Source organism: Lucilia sericata, unplaced genomic scaffold (genome assembly GCF_015586225.1).
Source record: "Lucilia sericata isolate MDLA Ls3-8-SP2 unplaced genomic scaffold, ASM1558622v1 Contig000378F_arrow, whole genome shotgun sequence".
In the NCBI taxonomy this organism is placed as follows: domain Eukaryota; kingdom Metazoa; phylum Arthropoda; class Insecta; order Diptera; family Calliphoridae; genus Lucilia; species Lucilia sericata.
Window position 1 is genome coordinate 28,528 of NW_023994397.1, and position 20,180 is coordinate 48,707.

The following is a 20,180-nucleotide window of genomic DNA, read 5'->3' on the forward strand; positions in this document are numbered from 1 at the left end:
ATATTATTTTTTGCTTGATTTTGCGTGGCAAATTCCAATTAGTATTGTCAATTTGTTTAGGGAGTGCTCTTGTATTTACTAGCTGTCAAATGTTGACAAAATGGCTAGAAAAGAAAAACTCTTAGGAGAAAAATGTTTCGCATAAGAGTTGCCAATAAGATGCATGAATTCCTTGCGGAACCATAGATTAAATTATAAACTAAATCTTACTAAACAGTTCTAGTTTAGTTAAGTTGAGGTTAAAATTCAGTTCTAGATCAGTTGTAGTTCAGTTCTAGTTCAGTTCTAGTTCAGTTCTAGTTCAGTTCTAGTTCTAGTTCAGTTCTAGTTCAGTTCTAGTTCAGTTCTAGTTCAGTTCTAGTTCAGTTCTAGTTCAGTTCTAGTTCAGTTCTAGTTCAGTTCTAGTTCAGTTCTAGTTCAGTTCTAGTTCAGTTCTAGTTCAGTTCAGTTCAGTTCTAGTTCAGTTCTAGTTCAGTTCTAGTTCAGTTCAGTTCTAGTTCAGTTCTAGTTCAGTTCTAGTTCAGTTCTAGTTCAGTTCTAGTTCAGTTCTAGTTCAGTTCTAGTTCAGTTCTAGTTCAGTTCTAGTTCAGTTCTAGTTCAGTTCTAGTCAGTTCTAGTTCAGTTCAGCTAGTTCAGTTCTAGTTAGTTCAGTTCTAGTTCAGTTCTAGTTCAGTTCTAGTTCAGTTCTAGTTCAGTTCTAGTTCAGTTCTAGTTCAGTTCTAGTTCAGTTCTAGTTCAGTTCTAGTTCAGTTCTAGTTCAGTTCTAGTTCAGTTCTAGTTCAGTTCTAGTTCAGTTCTAGTTCAGTTCTAGTTCAGTTCTAGTTCAGTTCTAGTTCAGTTCTAGTTCAGTTCTAGTTCAGTTCTAGTTCAGTTCTAGTTCAGTTCTAGTTCAGTTCTAGTTCAGTTCTAGTTCAGTTCTAGTTCAGTTCTAGTTCAGTTCTAGTTCAGTTCTAGTTCAGTTCTAGTTCAGTTCTAGTTCAGTTCTAGTTCAGTTCTAGTTTAGTTCAGTTCTAGTTCAGTTCTAGTTCAGTTCTAGTTCAGTTCTAGTTCAGTTCTAGTTCAGTTCTAGTTCAGTTCTAGTTCAGTTCTAGTTCAGTTCTAGTTCAGTTCTAGTTCAGTTCTAGTTCAGTTCTAGTTCAGTTCTAGTTCAGTTCTAGTTCAGTTCTAGTTCAGTTCTAGTTCAGTTCTAGTTCAGTTCTAGTTCAGTTCTAGTTCAGTTCTAGTTCAGTTCTAGTTCAGTTCTAGTTCAGTTCTAGTTCAGTTCTAGTTCAGTTCTAGTTCAGTTCTAGTTCAGTTCTAGTTCTAGTTCAGTTCTAGTTCAGTTCTAGTTCAGTTCAGTTCTAGTCAGTTCTAGTTCAGTTCTAGTTCAGTTCTAGTTCAGTTCTAGTTCAGTTCTAGTTCAGTTCTAGTTCAGTTCTAGTTCAGTTCTAGTTCAGTTCTAGTTCAGTTCTAGTTCAGTTCTAGTTCAGTTCTAGTTCAGTTCTAGTTCAGTTCTAGTTCAGTTCTAGTTCAGTTCTAGTTCAGTTCTAGTTCAGTTCTAGTTCAGTTCTAGTTCAGTTCTAGTTCAGTTCTAGTTCAGTTCTAGTTCAGTTCTAGTTCAGTTCTAGTTCAGTTCTAGTTCAGTTCTAGTTCAGTTCTAGTTCAGTTCTAGTTCAGTTCTAGTTCAGTTCTAGTTCAGTTCTAGTTCAGTTCTAGTTCAGTTCTAGTTCAGTTCTAGTTCAGTTCTAGTTCTAGTTCAGTTCTAGTTCAGTTCTAGTTCAGTTCTAGTTCAGTTCTAGTTCAGTTCTAGTTCAGTTCTAGTTCAGTTCTAGTTCAGTTCTAGTTCAGTTCTAGTTCAGTTCTAGTTCAGTTCTAGTTCAGTTCTAGTTCAGTTCTAGTTCAGTTCTAGTTCAGTTCTAGTTCAGTTCTAGTTCAGTTCTAGTTCAGTTCTAGTTCAGTTCTAGTTCAGTTCTAGTTCAGTTCTAGATCAGTTCTAGTTCAGTTCTAGTTCAGTTCTAGTTCAGTTCTAGTTCAGTTCTAGTTCAGTTCTAGTTCTAGTTCAGTTCTAGTTCAGTTCTAGTTCAGTTCTAGTTCAGTTCTAGTTCAGTTCTAGTTCAGTTCTAGTTCAGTTCTAGTTCAGTTCTAGTTCAGTTCTAGTTCAGTTCTAGTTCAGTTCTAGTTCAGTTCTAGTTCAGTTCTAGTTCAGTTCTAGTTCAGTTCTAGTTCAGTTCTAGTTCAGTTCTAGTCAGTTCTAGTTCAGTTCTAGTTCAGTTCTAGTTCAGTTCTAGTTCAGTTCTAGTTCAGTTCTAGTTCAGTTCTAGTTCAGTTCTAGTTCAGTTCTAGTTCTAGTTCAGTTCTAGTTCAGTTCTAGTTCTAGTTCAGTTCTAGTTCAGTTCTAGTTCAGTTCTAGTTCAGTTCTAGTTCAGTTCTAGTTCAGTTCTAGTTCAGTTCTAGTTCAGTTTCTAGTTCAGTCTAGTTCAGTTCAGTTCAGTTCTAGTTCAGTTCTAGTTCAGTTCTAGTTCAGTTCTAGTTCAGTTCTAGTTCAGTTCTAGTTCAGTTCTAGTTCAGTTCTAGTTCAGTTCTAGTTCAGTTCTAGTTCAGTTCTAGTTCAGTTCTAGTTCAGTTCTAGTTCAGTTCTAGTTCAGTTCTAGTTCAGTTCTAGTTCAGTTCTAGTTCAGTTCTAGTTCAGTTCTAGTTCAGTTCTAGTTCAGTTCTAGTTCAGTTCTAGTTCAGTTCTAGTTCAGTTCTAGTTCAGTTCTAGTTTCAAGTTCAAGTTCTGTTCCAGAAACTACAAATTTATCCTTTCCTTTCAAATACATTCATTGTCCCATATAGCGAATAATTAATTTGCATAAATCATACGTATCATATTCACTTTCAAAATACATTTTATACATGTATTCAAATACATACAAAGACATATGTATGTACATTTAAATAAAACTATGTCCAATGCTTATCACGCCTTATTTTCAGGTGTTTTCACAAATCCCTAATGTAAAACTAGGCAAATAAAACTGTAATGCATTTGCAGCATATAATACAGTAATAACTACCAACTTTCCAGCTCAATGAATTCAGTACGCTCCACAATTGTAATTATTAAACATGGCATCCCTTAACAACATGTCATTGTCAATTTACTGGACAGCCAAAGAGTGAGAAGTAGTCTCTAATAACAACACAAAAAGACAAAAAAAAAACAACAACAGACACACAAAACTGAAATAAATATTTATAGTAGAACTTCTAACGAATACGTTGATAATATAAACGAAAATGTGATAAAACTACAAAACACAAGAGATGGGAACAAAATGGCAATTGAAACAATAAGAAAAACGTGCACGTTAAAGATATATAGCAAAAAAATAACAACAACAATGATAAACACACACAATGGCCCACAAACGTATAAAAACAACGTTGATACAATAACAAAAATATACACACAAAAGTACATACATATGTATGTACGTATGTATGTAGAAAAATATATAAGTATAAAAGCTCTTAAGCTAGTCTTCGTGTCGTCAGCTAAACGATAAATGAAAATATTGCATGCAATAATATCCTTTATTTTATTTCGACAACTACAAACTTACAATACACAGTTACACACTCATTCATATGTTTTTACACAAACAACAGGACACCAGTTCCCTCTCACGCACTCGTGTTTATTATAAATGTAACAGGGATTTACACATTTATACACACTAAACTTACTCTACTTGCCACTACTACTACTGATAAACTTAATGTTACTCTTGAAGTGAAAAAAGAACAAATATGTAATGAAAACAACAACAACAATAACAACTTTGTAACTAAACTTAACAGACAGATAGACAGACAATAACGGTTTCCTGTTTTTGTATTTTTGTTTGTTATTTAATTTAGTACAATTTGTGTTTAACAGGGCACTGTGTTGAGCAAGAGAAAGTGCGAGAGAACAGGATTTTTATTATTTATTTTTTTACTCGTAATTTTGGGGGAGCATGTTTGTAGTTGTATTATAACAGTGAATGAAACAGAAAGAGAGAAAAAGGATTTCTGATGTCTGTATATGTTTATGAGGGTGTATATATTTTTTTGGTTTGTAAACAAGTATGAATGATAACTAGATTAGTGTTTAAAGAGAGTAATTGGATTGTTTAGTCCTAGTTCATAGCAACAAAATTTCTAAAATCCCACAGATTTTAGAAAACAAATAATTTTAGAAAATAAATAGCTATGTCCGTCCTTCCATGTAAAACTTTTAATCAAACTACAAGTCGCAATTTTAAAGGTAATTCAATGAATTTTAGTAAATGACATTATATTGTACTAGGGACGAAGCCTATTGAAAATGATTACAATCGGTTTAATTTAAGAAGTTTTAGAGATGACTGGTTTCGAAGAACCACACTGCATCAAGCTAGGGTTTCGATCGCCTACTAGAACTGATCGTTTAGCAGAGTCTGGAGCTACCACTCCACTAAGCGAGGCCTCAGGCGCAGAGAACATACTATAGCCGACCGACACTGTAGTTGTCGGGTCTCCGGAGATTATTAAGTCCTTTACCGGATACGCAGGGCATGTTTCATTATCTGACATTACAATCAGAAATAGAAAGTTCGCAGGTTTAAAAACCTACTGCCATATAACTGAAATCATCTGGAGACAGAGGTAGACCAACAAGCCGCTTACTTAGAGGATAGATGCTGTTAGATTTATCGGATAGTGGATCGACAGCCTTCAAAAGGGCGACAATGACCTCAGAGGGCCAACGGAAGCTAAACTCTACATAACTATGACGAGTATATAGACTGGTTGTCTACTAAACGCCCCTACTACGGGAGAGTGGTTGTTCTAGATCGCACTCGGCTTAGACTTGTCTGGCAAGGGAGGCCCCACCGATTTTGACTATTGTCACAATCACCATCATGACTCTTAAACGTCAACGATGAGACTGATGTATATTAATGTGCTATCAGATCAAGCTTTCAGCAGTGAGATATCGTAATAGAATCTAGACCTAGATAAGCCGACTGGCATGTCTGTACTAGCTTCCAGTGTACAGCCAGAAACCTAAATAAATCCAGCATATATATTTCAGGTTTCTTGAAAGGAGGCCACATTAAGTAGGCCCCTCTATATGTATCTAAATTATTTCATCCCTTTTTAGTCATTTGATAAAGACAACATTTAGTAAACCCCAACAGAGTTTATACTGAAACAGCGTTAGAGATATCTAAAGCAGATTCCGTTCTAGCTTATATGCCACTAGATATATATAGAAGTCTGAAAGTGAAGAAACTCGAACTAGGCTAAAGTCGGTTAGATCACTTCGGCTTGACAGATCTGTTGTGTGTTGTCTAACCGATAGAGATGTGGTAGTTTAAGAGTTTGATTGAAAAATTAGCACTTTGCAGTTATGATCGGGCCTTATTTGATCTTAGACCCCATTTAAAGTTGCCTTCCTTTTATAAATTTCAGTGACCAGTTTCACTCCAAGAATTAAACATAGTCCCTCGTGGCTAGATTAGGTTGATAGGAAGATGTAGCTACATCAAATCCGAAGAAACACTCCTATATCACTAACGGCCCTGTTGTGTGCTCCTTTTCATGGAAAAAGGTATTCACTGAACGTATTAACGTCCGATGTCCAGAAACTCAGTTCGAAATAATATCAGCACAAAATATTTGGTTATATTGGCGACGAAAGAAATGTCCCATAAAGTGCTCCAAAGTTTCATTGTCCTCTCTACATGCTTTACATACGTCTGAAGTAGTAGTTGTCCGTACTTCTAATTTTGTAAAGCTGTACCCGAAATCCTGTGAATCCACTCAGAATACGTATCATCATACTAACTGTAGTCTTGCTCATTTTGGGAAAGCTTCTCGTTCTGCTCTCGTTAGGTTCACCCCCTAAAATCCTTGTGATACTACCCTCCATTTTATTATTCCAAGAGCCTTATGGGTTTCTCTCTCCAATACTCTCCGAGAGCGCTAAACACTTATCAAGCCAAGTTTGAAATGGGTCTAACATCGGACGTGAAAGAAAGCAGAATTTGTCGGAAATTTGGTTAAGTGGAAACATTAGATCAGGAACTGGTAGGAATCTATTGATACTTGGACTGGGAAATGAAACGCGACTGGAGTTCTACATTGAAATCCCAGAAAAAAAAGAAAACTTCTGTCTGCCAAATCATAACACTAGCTTCCATGCAGAAGTCCGTGAAATAATGGAATGGGTAAACTGGATTATAATAAATATGGAGCTAAAAGAAGGTAATATATTTACCAACAAAGTTTCCTTCCTATCAGCTGATAAAGTTATATCTAAGTCAGTATTGTACAGTAAAATAGCCTGAACCAAATGCTCTTCCAGGAGAAAGCTTTGCATCATCTCAGTACAAGTTCACTGGGGAATAATCGGTAACGAAAGAGCAAATGCACTTGCAAACCTGTAAAATTTGGAATAATGGAAAAGTGAGTGGATCCACAAAGATACTATCAGTTTTTTTATTATCCAGTACTGCCATGTGCAAACTCTTTTACTTAAAAAGCTGGCAACTCTACAAGAGATACCCCCCAAAACAAAAGTACGATACTGTTATAATTGTACAGTGAGCCTTAAAATGTTCAATATAAAACATACACACAAACACACATACATGTCTGTATTAGTGTCTATTTTTTAATGCCAGTTCCTGTAATGTTTCAATTCCACAACATTTCACACACTACTACATAGTATTTATTTTAACAGAATTCTTGTTCTTCCTATTGCCTGTGAATGGCTGGTACTTCATGTGAATGATAGCAGCGACTACGACTACGACGACGACTATGATATTAATGATGAAGAATATGATAATCATGTCGTTGTTAAAATACAAGCTACTCGGTTTGTGCTGCTATATGCTTGATTTCAGTCTGTATTGTGTTTACACCCCTGTTTGACGTTTGTGAAACGAGAAATTCATTCAAAAGAAAACAAAATTCAATTCTAATAAAATCCTATAAAAATTTATAAATATTACAAAAGGAAATAAAGAATTAAGAAAAAAATAGAAGAAAATTTTTAAAAAAAGTTTAAAGGAAATTGTTTAAAATAAGTTGAAATTTGAAAAAAAAGAGCAAACGGTTAAACAAGTTGTTGGAAGAAAGAAAGCTCAAATTTTGAAAAAAGCAATTTCAAAATAATATTGAAAATATTATACGTGCTTAAATGAAGAAGTTTTGATGTGAAATTAAAATCTTGTTAACAAGAAAAAAAAGTGGGTTTAATTAATATATTACAAAAAACAACAACAACAAAAATTAATGAATAATTTATATGTAGAATCAAAAAAAAAAAAATAATAATAATAATATTTATTATTTCTGTAGAAAACTTTCTCTTTTTATAGCAGTTTTTACTTTTTTTATTTGTTAACTTTTGCTTTTTCTTCCTCTTTTTGCTTGGAGTTGCCTGTTTTTTTTTTCATTTCTATATTTTGTGTTCAAACTTGAACTGCCATACCTTTTTGGCTTTAATCAACTTAACGTTACTGCCACTACAGCAACAACAACATCAATATCAGCAAAAAGTGGAAAGCCAGAATAAAAACAGCAACAACATTTCCATTTACAGCAATAACAAATAACGAAAAAAAAAAATACACAAACGAAACAGAAAATTGTATCTACCTTGTAAAAGCGAGTGCGTATGTTCTGAAACTTTCCCTAAAAACAAAATATATAACAACAACAACAATATTTGAAGTAAAAACAGTAAAAACAACAAAAAATAAAATAAATAAAAAATAATACGAATACGAAGTAAAAAAAACCAAAAAAAAATACCAGAGTGATAAAAAGTTTTTTTTTATTTTTCACTTTTTTCTGCTTTCCTCACTCTTTAACTCGTAGAATTCTTTTTTGATGACGAAGTAAGAAGATATACAAAGTTTAACAAGGAGAAAATCATAAAAATTTAAGAAAAATCCAATTTTCATACCCTACAGGCATTAGTCGTCATTTTAATGTTTTCTTTTTTTTGGAGTGATAATTTTTTCCTTTTTTTTAGTTGCTGTTTTAAAAACGTGTTTTCTTGAAAGTGTTTCAAAATTTTGGCAAAAATTTTATGATTTGAAGACCTGGTTTGTTGCTAAAGATTAAGGTTTGAGTTCTATTTGCCATAACTTATCGTTAGATCTAGATTTTCTTTATTAAATTTCAAATTTATTTTGTTTTCCTTGTTATATGCTTTCAGATAAGAAATCTATTTGAAAGCTAAATCATGTTTATATTGAAAGCTATTATAAAGTTATGATAGAAAAAAATGATGCAAGAATTCAGCAATTTAGCTTATTTGAGATAATCTTTGAAATAATAAGTATATTATTTAATACATGAGTCATCATTGTTAAGCAGGTTTCTACAATATATAGAACATATCATTATATTTCTTTTTCCGTTGACTTTTGAAACTTATCTCGTTTGTACAAGGTATTCCTTGAGATTCTATATCTTTTTAAAGTTCTTGCCAATTGATTTAATCGAACTACTATCCATTACTATTGTTTAGAGAACATGATCTTACACAAACATGAAAACAAGTAAGAATTTATAGTCGGGCATGGCCGGCGAATATTATAACCTACACATCAATTTGTTGACAAAAAAATGAGATTTTCTAAAAGAGGGGTTAAAATGATCATATCCTTATAAATTTGGTTAGAAGGATTTACGTCTACATCAGTTATTTATGCAGAATATCATCATGATATTAGTTATTATAAGTAAATTTTGATCATCAAGTTATTTTCTGAAGTGAACTTTATATGGGGATAGGGTCAAATGAGGCCCGATAATTACAAAAATTTGTATTATCATCCAGACTTAACTAAGTTTTGTCGATTTTTAAAGTGATACAAGAACATTTAACATATTTATGAGCCCAAAGGCGCTATTCGGGGGTTACGGTTGTATGGAGGCAATACGAAATAATGAACCGATTTTAACCATTTTCAAGAGGCAAGAGGGTTAAAAGAAGAGTATGTGGAAAATTTTATCAAATAATCTTGAATATTACGACCTGTACAGTGCGCACAAGCTTTACATGGACACACAGACGGACAGACAGACAGACAGACAGACAGACGGACGGACATTCTGAGCAGAGGAGGGTGTAGGACCAATATTTTTGAGTGTTACAAATACCAACTTCTCACTATAGTGGTGTAGGGTATAAAAATACCCTTAGGACACTCTTAATCCTATTGTGTGCTCCCTTTCATATACAATTTTGGTTAAAATTCAAAAAAAAAAAAAAGACGGTCGGACAGACAGACAGACGGACATAGCTAAATCGTTTCAGAAAGTAATTCTAAGCCAATTTGTATACATTAAGGTGGGTGTATGAGCAATATTTTTGGATGTTACAAACACCAGCACAAACGCACACCCACTATAGTGGTGTAGTGTATAAAAATGCCCTTAGGATGCTCTCGATCATATTATGTGCTCCTCTTCATTTACAATTTGGGCTAAAATTCTATAAAAAGGAATTATAGTTCATTGTTCAGAAACTTAATATCCTGAGGGCAAATTTTCGCATTCAAAAACTTTGAAACATTAATAGAATTATAAAAATTTTTTTTCAAAAATTCGAACACTTTCCTTAGGTTAGGTTTCCATCAGTTTTCTCAAGAGATGTTATATCTGAAAGATTAAAGGTACCAAGATATTTTGATTTAATTTCAACTAAAACCTGGCAATGACACAGTAAAGTGTTTCAGTGTTTCACTGTCCTCTCCAAATGCTCTACATACATACGTCTGAATCCCTTCAACCAGTTTGGTATAATTATGCTGATAAACCGGTGTGTTATAATAACCAGAGTAAAAATATTTAGCATTCGTGAATTTATTTAAACTCACGAAAACGATTTTTATTTCAGCTCTTAATTTTTATGCTCACTTCACGAGAAAAGTCTATTCGTTTTGTTTTTTAATTTCGCTCACAAGAGAATTCAAAACGAACAGAAAATTAATAACTTTTACACACGCGAAGAATATATTTATTTAATATTTATATTATAAAATTCATGAAATATTCATTTTTACTCATGTCATGAACAAAAATTATTTTATTTAAACTCACGAGCAAAACAAAATATTCACTGCAAAATTTTATTTTGCTCGAATTAATTTCTCTGAACTAGTATATCCATACTCTGATAATAACCTTGAACTTATTCATTCTAAGAAGGCTTCCCGTGTTGCTCTACTGGACATTTTCTGGAATATTTTAAATTATTTAAGATTTATTTGAATCCAATAGTGTTTTAATATCATCTTCTATAAATGTCAATCTGATTTAAAAACTTTGTAAAGCCATGAGTAGAGTTCAAAAGTCGCCAAAGTGAATGAAAAAGGATACCAATTTTGTGTAAAATGTGTTTAAATTAAATTATCGTAAAATACTTTCCTCCTTGCACAAATGATAAACTGAATCATTTCAATGGAAAATGTACAGAACAGTTTACTAACTAGGCTTTTGAATGAAAACCACAAAAAAAGAACTCAACATACATACAACTTCTTTGGATTATTTTTCAAAAAAAGCTTCAATGAACTTTTTACTAATTAAAGCACTCATTCATAATAAAATTTTTATTCTATGATTTTGAATATATGATTATGAATATGTAGATGGTGGGTTACTTTGTAAATCCCTTCCCCTCACTTCAGTTAATTATACGCTACACCACTTTAGTGTTGAGGGTATATTGGGTTTGTGCTGATGTTTGTAACGCACAATACCCACCATAAAGTATACCAATCGGTTTAGTACTCATTTTAGTAGTACTTTCCACAAAGTTAGAATTTAATCCAATTTTGGTAATTTTTCTTTTTTCAAATGATACTCTTTGTATGTTCTATAATATGAATCTAAAACTCATGATTGTTAAAAATGATAGAACTCTTTAGTACTTTTCATCTCTCAAATGGTACTTTTTGAATCGACTTAGGATTTAAGGCATAAAAACGGGTGAATTCTATGAACCCATATCTCAAAAACTAAAATAGTAAAAACGTTATACTTATCGTTGTTTATTAAAAAATCTGTCACTTTTTTTGAAATTCAGTCTCTTTAAGGATAAAACGGTTAAATGCTGCATTTTTGGTACTTTTATGCACTTCATTTATCTTTTTGTTGGACCAGCATTCAGGGGATGACCTCTACTCATACAGTGCATTGTGTTGGAACTAGGAAAATAGGTTATGGGAGGGAGGATAGAGATAGTAGTGTTTGTGGGCATCCGATTTAAACCTACCCACATTGCAAGTGACTGGAAAGACTTCTGGGGAAAGTTTGTTACACATACGGACGACTAAAGAACGAATTCTCTCTGTAGTGCATTGTGCGATCCACTGGCCAATCGAGCACATATGTGTGTGTTACGTGTGGATATGCGGGTTTCGGGAACAAGTTCCCTAATTTCATAAGAACACATTACATTATAGTATCGATAGAACAGTGTAACGCACCCCACATTGCGACGATGCTGCAGTGAATTTATAGAGTTGGATACCCTATTGTCACCGATAAGTACCTTCGCCTTCTCCTGTACGCGGTCGAGTAGCCCCAAAATAGACTTTAAAGCGCCGGCCCATACATGAGAGTTGTATTTCATTTTAGGTCGCATGTAGGTGGAGTAGATAGTATAGTAAGGAGGTCAGAGGGAGTGAAGTATGTCTTACACCTTTTGAGAAAATCGAGACACTTGAATGCTTCTTTCGACACTTGAAATAGGTGTTTGATCCAGCGAACATCACACTGTATTCTCATGCCCAGAACATCAAGAGCTTCTGTCTCCTTAATATTTACACCACATGAAGCAACATGATTTGACGTGAGTTAGAGCGTTAAAACACAACATTGAGTCTAACGTGCGTTGAAATTGACTCTATTAGCACGACCCCATTCAGAGATTGCCACTAGATCTTATGCAAATCTTATGAAAACTCTTGCCATTTCTATATAAAAGTCAACTTTTTGTTACATTTCCAGTGATATATAATATAAAAATTCCTTTAAGAATACATTCCTTTAAATTATATTCCAGTAAAAAGTTTATGCTTCCAAAAATCTGTAAAATCCGTAATAAAAAGTAAATTAAAATGTTTGGCCGAAAATATAAACATACGTATGTATGAGTAAAAACTTAAGTTATTAATAGCAAACATTGCATGTTTCTGTTGGAAACTTCTAAAAATATAAACATTTGTTTTCATGTTACTATATGTTGGTTTATCAGCAAGTTTAAAATCTTTTTTTTTCCAAAAAAAAAAACAACAAATTGTTTCATACAAAAAATGTAATAAAGCGTACAGAATCGGTTCGTTTGCTATAACTATTTGATAAAGGTGCGCTCAGTTTAATGCTTAGGAAATGGGTATTAAAGATTAAAAATTGAATTTATAACCAACAAATACCAGATAAAAATACAAATGGTCCAAACAAGAAGAGAAGAAAGAAAAAAAAGCAGAAAATATAGTTCGCACCTTGTTGGTTTTAAAGGGTAGAAATGTGTATGTGTGTAAATGTGAGTAATATTGGGTTTTTATATGTTGGTTTTAATTTAAAACCGGCAATACATTTTACGCACTCACCTGTTCCAACAACAACAACAACAGTTTATACTCCTTGTCTTTAGCCAGCTTAAATAAAAATCAGTCGAAAATGTATGTGTGTGAGCAGTTTTGACCTCTTATGCCATTCATACGTTTTAACACCATGAAACAGCTGCCAAAACACACACAGTGTGTACAAAAAGTGCCCATATTATTTCATCCTTTCATTCCCAGCAGTTTTGAGAGGAGAAAAGTTTCTGTTTTATATAAAATTTGCCATTTTCGACTTTATTAAGTCGAATTTTCATACAGTTTTTTGGATTTTTTTGGAGCCAGAGAATAATTCAATCGTCACTTTAGTGTCACTACGAATTCTAAAGAACAGCAGGGATTTGTTAAAAACACACTCTACCCATTCACACATACTTATTCATTGTGATACAACGACATCTTGTCAATATGTGTGTGCGTTTGCTTTATTGTGGGAATTGAGCTTAAATCCTTCTTTCCTCCATATTTTTTTTTTCTTTTGAGAATTCTGTTGTTATTTTTGTTAGTTTTTTATATTTTTCTGATAATGGCTGCAGTTTGTTGAAAGATTTTTGCACAAAATTTCGCCTTTTCTTTCTTTATTTCCTTTTACAATATTTTTTATTTTCACTTTTAGTTTTTTATGTTTTCCTCTTTTTTTTATTCCTCAGTTCCCTTAGGAGTTTGTGTATGTGTGTGTTCTATTTAACGCCTGTTTTTTAATAAAAATGAAAACCTTTGTATAAATTAAGAATTCCTTAAAAAATACTATTTTCAATCTTAAGATGAAAAAAATAGTATTTGAATTTCATTTTTCTTTATTGAATGAAAAAATGAAAAGTTTATGTTTAGTTCTAGCATTTATAACAGTCAACATATGTTAGTGTGCATGTGATAGGTCACTGAGTTTATTACAATGTTATAGTAATAGTGTTACTCAAACCGGAAGTAAAAATTATATATGCAAACTTAAGCTTCATATTTCGTGATATGATATTAACAAAAAAAAAAATCATAAAACTCTTTAAAAGAAATGTACAAATCATATAAAATTGGAAAAAATGTGTTAATTTTGAGAAAAGTTTTATGGAACTGTTGATTTGATTTAAATAAAACCAAGAAATTAAAATTGTTAAAAAATAATAGTTTTTTTTTTGTTAAATCATCGGCATTTTTTAACTATTACTTTTTATGAAATTTTAGTTTTCATGAAAGCTGTTTTTTTCCAAAAGCTGATCATTTGTGACAGTTTAAATCGTATCCTTGTTTTCCAGGTTTTTTTTGCCTGTCAAAATATACATCAGTAGTGACAGCTGTATGTGCAAAATCAATATAAATTGGTTTGCAGCAAAAACATTTTGCATTTCAACAAAATTCAATAAACTAGATAACATTTTATATGTATGTGTTTCAGGAAAAAAAAATACACAAATATTTAACAAATATTATTCGAAAAGTTTGATTAAATTATTGGATATTATTATCGTGATTTTGAAAAAGTGCATTTAAGATTCACCTAATTACGTATGAGTATTAAAATATCACTCATACCAACCATAGTACGACAGTAAATAAACTTCCTGAAATATGCTATACTTACATTCTAAACATAATTGTTAAAATAATAAAAATCTAAATCTCGATAAAATTTATGGAAAATTGTGATCGACTAAGGAATATATAAAATTTTTTTAAAGATCGATCGAAGGAAGGAAAGGAAAGGAAGGAAAGAAAGGAAGGAAAGGAAGGAAAGAAAGGAAGGGTTAAGGAAGGAAAGAAGGAAGGAAAGGAAGGAAAGGAAGGAAAGGAAGGAAAGGAAGGAAAGGAAGGAAAGGAAAGGAAGGAAGGAAGGAAAGGAAGGAAAGGAAGGAAAGGAAGGAAAGGAAGGAAAGGAAGGAAAGGAGGAAAGGAAGGAAAGGAAGGAAAGGAAGGAAAGGAAGGAAAGGAAGGAAAGGAAGGAAAGGAAGGAAAGGAAGGAAAGGAAGGAAAGGAAGGAAAGGAAGGAAAGGAAGGAAAGGAAGGAAAGGAAGGAAAGGAAGGAAAGGAAGGAAAGGAAGGAAAGGAAGGAAAGGAAGGAAAGGAAGGAAAGGAAGGAAGGAAGTTAAGGAAGGAAAGGAAGTGGAGGAAGGAAACTAAAGAAAAAATAGAGTTATCTCTAATATATCGTAAATCTAATTATATTGAAAGCAGGTTTTTGGGGATAATGATTACATTTCCAATTACAATTACATTTGAAGTAATTTTAATTGGTCAGTTACACATTACAAGTAATTGTAATTGGATAAACTTCAATTACAAGTAATTGATTTGTTATTGCTCAATTACACATTACAAGTAATTGTAATTGGCCATGTAATTAATTACATGAAAGAAAGGAAAGTGTGAAAGAAAGGAAACTAAAGAAAAAACAGAGTTATCCTTAATATTTCGTAAATCTAATTGAAAGTAGTTTTTTAGAATAATGATTACATTTCCAATTACAGTTACATTTTAAGTAATTTTAATTGGTCAATTACACATTACAAGTAATTGTAATTGGAGAAACTTCAATTGCATGTAATTGTAATTTCTTATTGCGCAACTGCACATTACAAGTCATTTTAATTGCCCAGGTAATGAATTACTTTGTGTAATCATTATCTCGAAGCATGGTTGAAAGTGAAGTAACTGACGGAAAAGACTTTTGGAAGTTTGTTCCACATACGAACTTCACGGCTGAAAAACAAGTTTTTCCTGAAATGCATTGGTACTTGTAGGTCGATAACATATGGCTATATTCTTGAGGTATAAATTGCATATAAATCTACTAATACCTTTGGGGAAAAGAGCACTAAATTCAAAAAAACATATTTCATTATAAAACCGATAAAACAGAGAAACACATTCGAAGGTTTTAGTGCCCTAAGAAGCAGCTTGTATAAAGGTTTTTTCGCATCTATATACCAAGTCAATTGAAGGTCTCATCTTTTTGCGTAGAGAATAAGTTTTATTGCGCCAAGTTTTCATTACTCAATACTCAGAGTCTGACGATGTTATAATAAGAAATTGAAGTTTAATTTGTATATTCCTAGATGATGTTTTAAAATAAGTTAATTATTCTTAGCAGTTCTTAAATGTCATTTAAATTGTTGCCTAATTATGGTCGATCATTGATGAAACAAAGAATTCGATTTGCCTAGAAAAAATTTAAAATTCTATAATCTATAATATAAATTTCAAAAAGTTATCATGCCTTAAAATATTCTCTTTTTTCTAATATGAGTATTGTTCTCTAAGAATAACATTTTAAATTCTTTTATATATAATGCCAAAAATCTCTTCATTAGTTTTACTACTGGAAATCTGAAATGTATAAATTTATTAAGATTATTTTATAAAAAATTTTTATGTATGATATTCTTATATTAACGCTATACTTCCCCCCTACTGCTGTTTACCGGAAGCTGTATTTTTTTTAGCTCATCCTAGGGAGTCATACAGCAATTCAACACACTTAAACTTGAACTCATAAACAAAGCTGACAGGCGAAAAGTACTGAACAAAAAGTAAATCAAACAAATAATAAAACACAGCCAACACAATTTTTGACAAATTATACTGGAAAACTAAGCTAAAGTTTATTATTTTTTATTATACAAAAAAAGAAGAAAATAACAGCAACGAAAACAAAAATGATGCTAACAAAATTATTCAGATACATATAAATTCTTGGCTCATTGCCGGCCCTTTATTTTGTCATAATTTTTCTTGCTGTTGTTCTTGTTCAAAACTCATTATTGGATTCTTTTGATGATTGTAAAACAGCAATACACAAAAAAAAAAAAAAAAGAGATACAAAGTACAGATATACAAGCAAACATGTAGCTAAATATACAAATAACATGAAAAAAAAGAAACTCTTGTATTTCTATATGTATAGAATTTTTTATGAGTTATAGCTGATTGCTGTTCTTTAGTTCTGTCTGTAACTCATTTTAGTGTCTTTGTAGCTTTGTCTTTAATTTTGTACATTTCTTTTCGCCTCCATAGTAGTACTTGTCTTTCTTTGTTCATGTTCGTTTTGAAAACAAAAAAAAACAGCGTAGTCATGCAACAAACTTAAATAAAAAAAATTGCTAAAAATACTAAACATTTTTAAAGGGGTAACTAAACAACTTTAACATGCAGCAAAGAAATTAAATAATAAAATCAAATAAAATAAAAACACCCCAGCAAAAGCATTCAAACGTTTTCGATTATATATAAAAAAAAAACTAATAACAAAATCTATAGTATAAGTCATTGTCATTGTTTAGACATAAGTCAATAATTGCTAAACATTACCACATTCTAGTATTTTAAATGTACTAGACATTGTTCATCAAAGTTACGTTCATATATATAAAATAAAAGGTTGACCTGACCATAAACCTTATAGAGACAACTGCCACCAATAGTAATACTCTTTTGAGAACATGAACATTGCCTTTAACTACGTAATATAGATTAAGACACTATGGGATGAATTGAACAAATTGTCATAAAAAAATTCTAGACAATTAAGGTGTTTTCGAGGTATATGATAATATTAAATTTTAATTTCTTGTTATAAAAAAAATACAATTAACGATTGTTTGATGTCTTTTGCTTAATTAGGGGCGGGAATTCCAAATATTTACCCCCTTATAAATACCTATAAAAAAACATTATAATAGGGTTCTTCAATAATGATCTGTAAAACAGTATAATGTAAAAAGTATCTCAATATTTAAACTAGATTTGATTAACTCAGCTTTATTCTTATGATTCTTACTTAGTGTGATCGTTTACCATCTCTGTTTAAACTGTTCGTTTTATCGATGGTTCCGACCCAAACTGTAGAAGTTTTAGTGGCATTTGTTTTCTTGGCAATTGTAAGTTCTCAGCATTCAATATATTCTTGCATTTAATGTTTCTTATATGATATATACGGGATTTAATTGGCAACTTCCTAGATTGGAAATTAAAATCTCAGTTTTGCATGCGGTATATGTATAAATCATCATTATAATGAGACCTACACTACTATAGTAGGGAGGATATTATGTGTTTTTGGGCTGATGTTTGTAACACATAAAAATATTGGTCCTACACCTAACTGAAAGCATACCAATCGGCTCAAAATCTTTCTTTCGACTTTCTAAGTCGATTTAGCTATGTCCGTCTATCCGTCCGTCCGTCTGTCTGTCTGTGTGTCCATATAAACCTTGTGCGCATGCTTCAGGTCTCAATTTTCAAGATAATTTGATGAAATTTAACACATATTGACAATTTTTTAAATTGTTTCATTATATTGCCTAGCTCATATACAACCCCAGCATAAAATTGTTAATGACATTCAATTATAACCACTTACCTTATTAACATACTTTTCCAATCACTACTACATATCGTTCTGATTACATAGAAGTAGTCTAATAACGTCTTATTAATAATGTGTATAAATACTTTCCAATTCATTAGTCAAATTCTTTGTAAAGCCACTGTCACTATATATATTTTTCGTACGATTTATATCGATTTCTTTTTCTGATTACTTCTAAGCGATTGTGATAGGTACTAGCCTGCAATGACATCACCGTATTACAATAATGACTTAAAATCCTATTGTGTAAGTAAATTTTAGCATTTTAAACATTCATTACCATGTAAAGTTTTTGCTGGGACCGTCTCCCCCGGAATAGGGCTTTCGAGCTTATAATTATGTTAAATGTTCTAGTAGCTCTATAAAAATTGGTAAAATTTAGTTCCATATGAGTCTAAATGATACTGCCGATTTTTGTAATGATTGGGCCTTCTTTGATCTTAGACCTTATATACAGTAACCTTCAGAAAATGACTTGAAGGTCAAAAATCATATAAATTCTATCTTGTTTCTCTTATACTCCTTATAAAGATCTTAGATTGATTGATGTTTGATTGATATTACTTCATCACATTCGAAAATAGAATTATCGTGGAAAATATTGCAGTATATAGTGATCTATGAAACAATTATCGTCCGATGTCCAGAAACATACTTTTTGGGCGTAATTCCTAAGAATATTCCAATCAATGCTCTTGAGAAATATGGTATTCGAAGTAATACCGCCCGATATTTAAATGTAATATCGAATGTCTGGCAATGACACAGTTTCAGAGTTTTACGATCCTCATCACATGACCTTCTTCTGAAACCTCTCATCCAATTGTTTTACAGTTGTAACCATAATGCTGTATATTCGCTTAGAATACGTATCATCACACTGATCTCGGATTAGCTCATGCTAAGGAGGCTCTACATTACGACTGAAATTGTTCGTCTAACTTTGTACAGTTTTTCCTATAAGCCAGAGTGTTAACCGAGAATAAGTAGCATCATACTAACCTTGAACTTGTTTATTCTAAGGAGCTTTTCGTCTTGCTCCTTTTAGGGTTAAGCGATAGAATCTTTGTGGCTTTACTCACTTTTTCTCTTTCCTCTACAGCAAGCACATTTTTACAGTCGTAGCCATAATGATGTGCATACACTTAGAATTCGTAGCATCATAATGATCTAGGATAAGCTCATGCTAAGGAGGCTCTACATTACGTTTGAAATTGTTCGTCTAATTTTGTGCAGTTTTGCCTATAAGCCTGAGTGTCAACCTAGAATAGGTACCATCATACTAACCTTGAACTTGTTTATTCTAAGGAGCTTTGTCTAGCTCCTTTTAGGGTTAAGCCATAGTATCTTTGTGGTTTTACTCACCTTTTTTCTATCCTCTATAGCAAGCACATTCGCTCTTTCGTTGCCAAGTATTCCCCATATGATATAAAGCATACGTCTGGAAGAGTATTCAGTTAACGCTATAATTGTCCCATATGTTTAATCTAATCACCTGCTATTAACCTAATTGACCTCTGTATCTCTTAACCCTTGTTGACGTTATATTTATTCGAATCCCATTTATGCATTCAGTTATAAGACGGACTTCCGTCTGGCTGTTAGTGTTGTAGGGTATCAATGCAAAACCCTTGGTCTGTTTGTTCCGAGTTCAAAGTCAGCGATTCCTACTGGTATTTGCTGTAATGTTCTGCTTGAACTTGATGCTCTATTGGGATTAGTGTTATCAGTATATAGACTTTCAATGAGTATAGTATATAACCGCCTTATTGTCATTTCATTTAAAATTAAGAGCTTATCCGTTGTCAAACGTGGTAAGCTCACTATTGGCAACTGATTGTTTGTCAATAGTGAGCTTACCACGTTTGTTAACATTTAGACAACGGATGTGTATAAAATTTAGATTTCGACAATGAATTATTGCAATGCTGTCAATATTACATAGTGTTGTCGTACGTATGTATATACTTTGACAACGGATGGTATTGAAAAATTATAAACAGTTTGGTGTCAATTTTGTACCAGGCGTGTATATTTCTTTTTCTCCCTATGAACGTTCAAAATATCAAGTTTTTTAAATGCTAGAAACTACATTCAGACCACTGTGCCCAACGATAACGTCATATATTTCGTATTTTTTTGCAAATCTACAAATATATCTAAACATGTGTATA

The 20,180-nt window shown here is 32.1% G+C and overlaps 1 protein-coding gene across 14 annotated transcripts in view; it reads left to right on the forward strand.

Moving 5' to 3' along the window:
* Positions 1 to 20,180, forward strand: part of LOC119604279 (small conductance calcium-activated potassium channel protein) — a 245,111-nt gene that overhangs the window by 15,821 nt on the left and 209,110 nt on the right. For 2 of the 14 annotated variants that reach the window (XM_037956812.1, XM_037956813.1), the window contains exon 1: positions 6,880 to 7,247. The exons of the other annotated variants lie outside the window; for them this stretch is intronic. The gene's annotated coding sequence lies outside the window, so the exon portion shown is untranslated. Of the gene's footprint in view, positions 1 to 6,879; positions 7,248 to 20,180 lie in introns of those variants that run through there. 14 annotated transcript variants of the gene reach the window in all.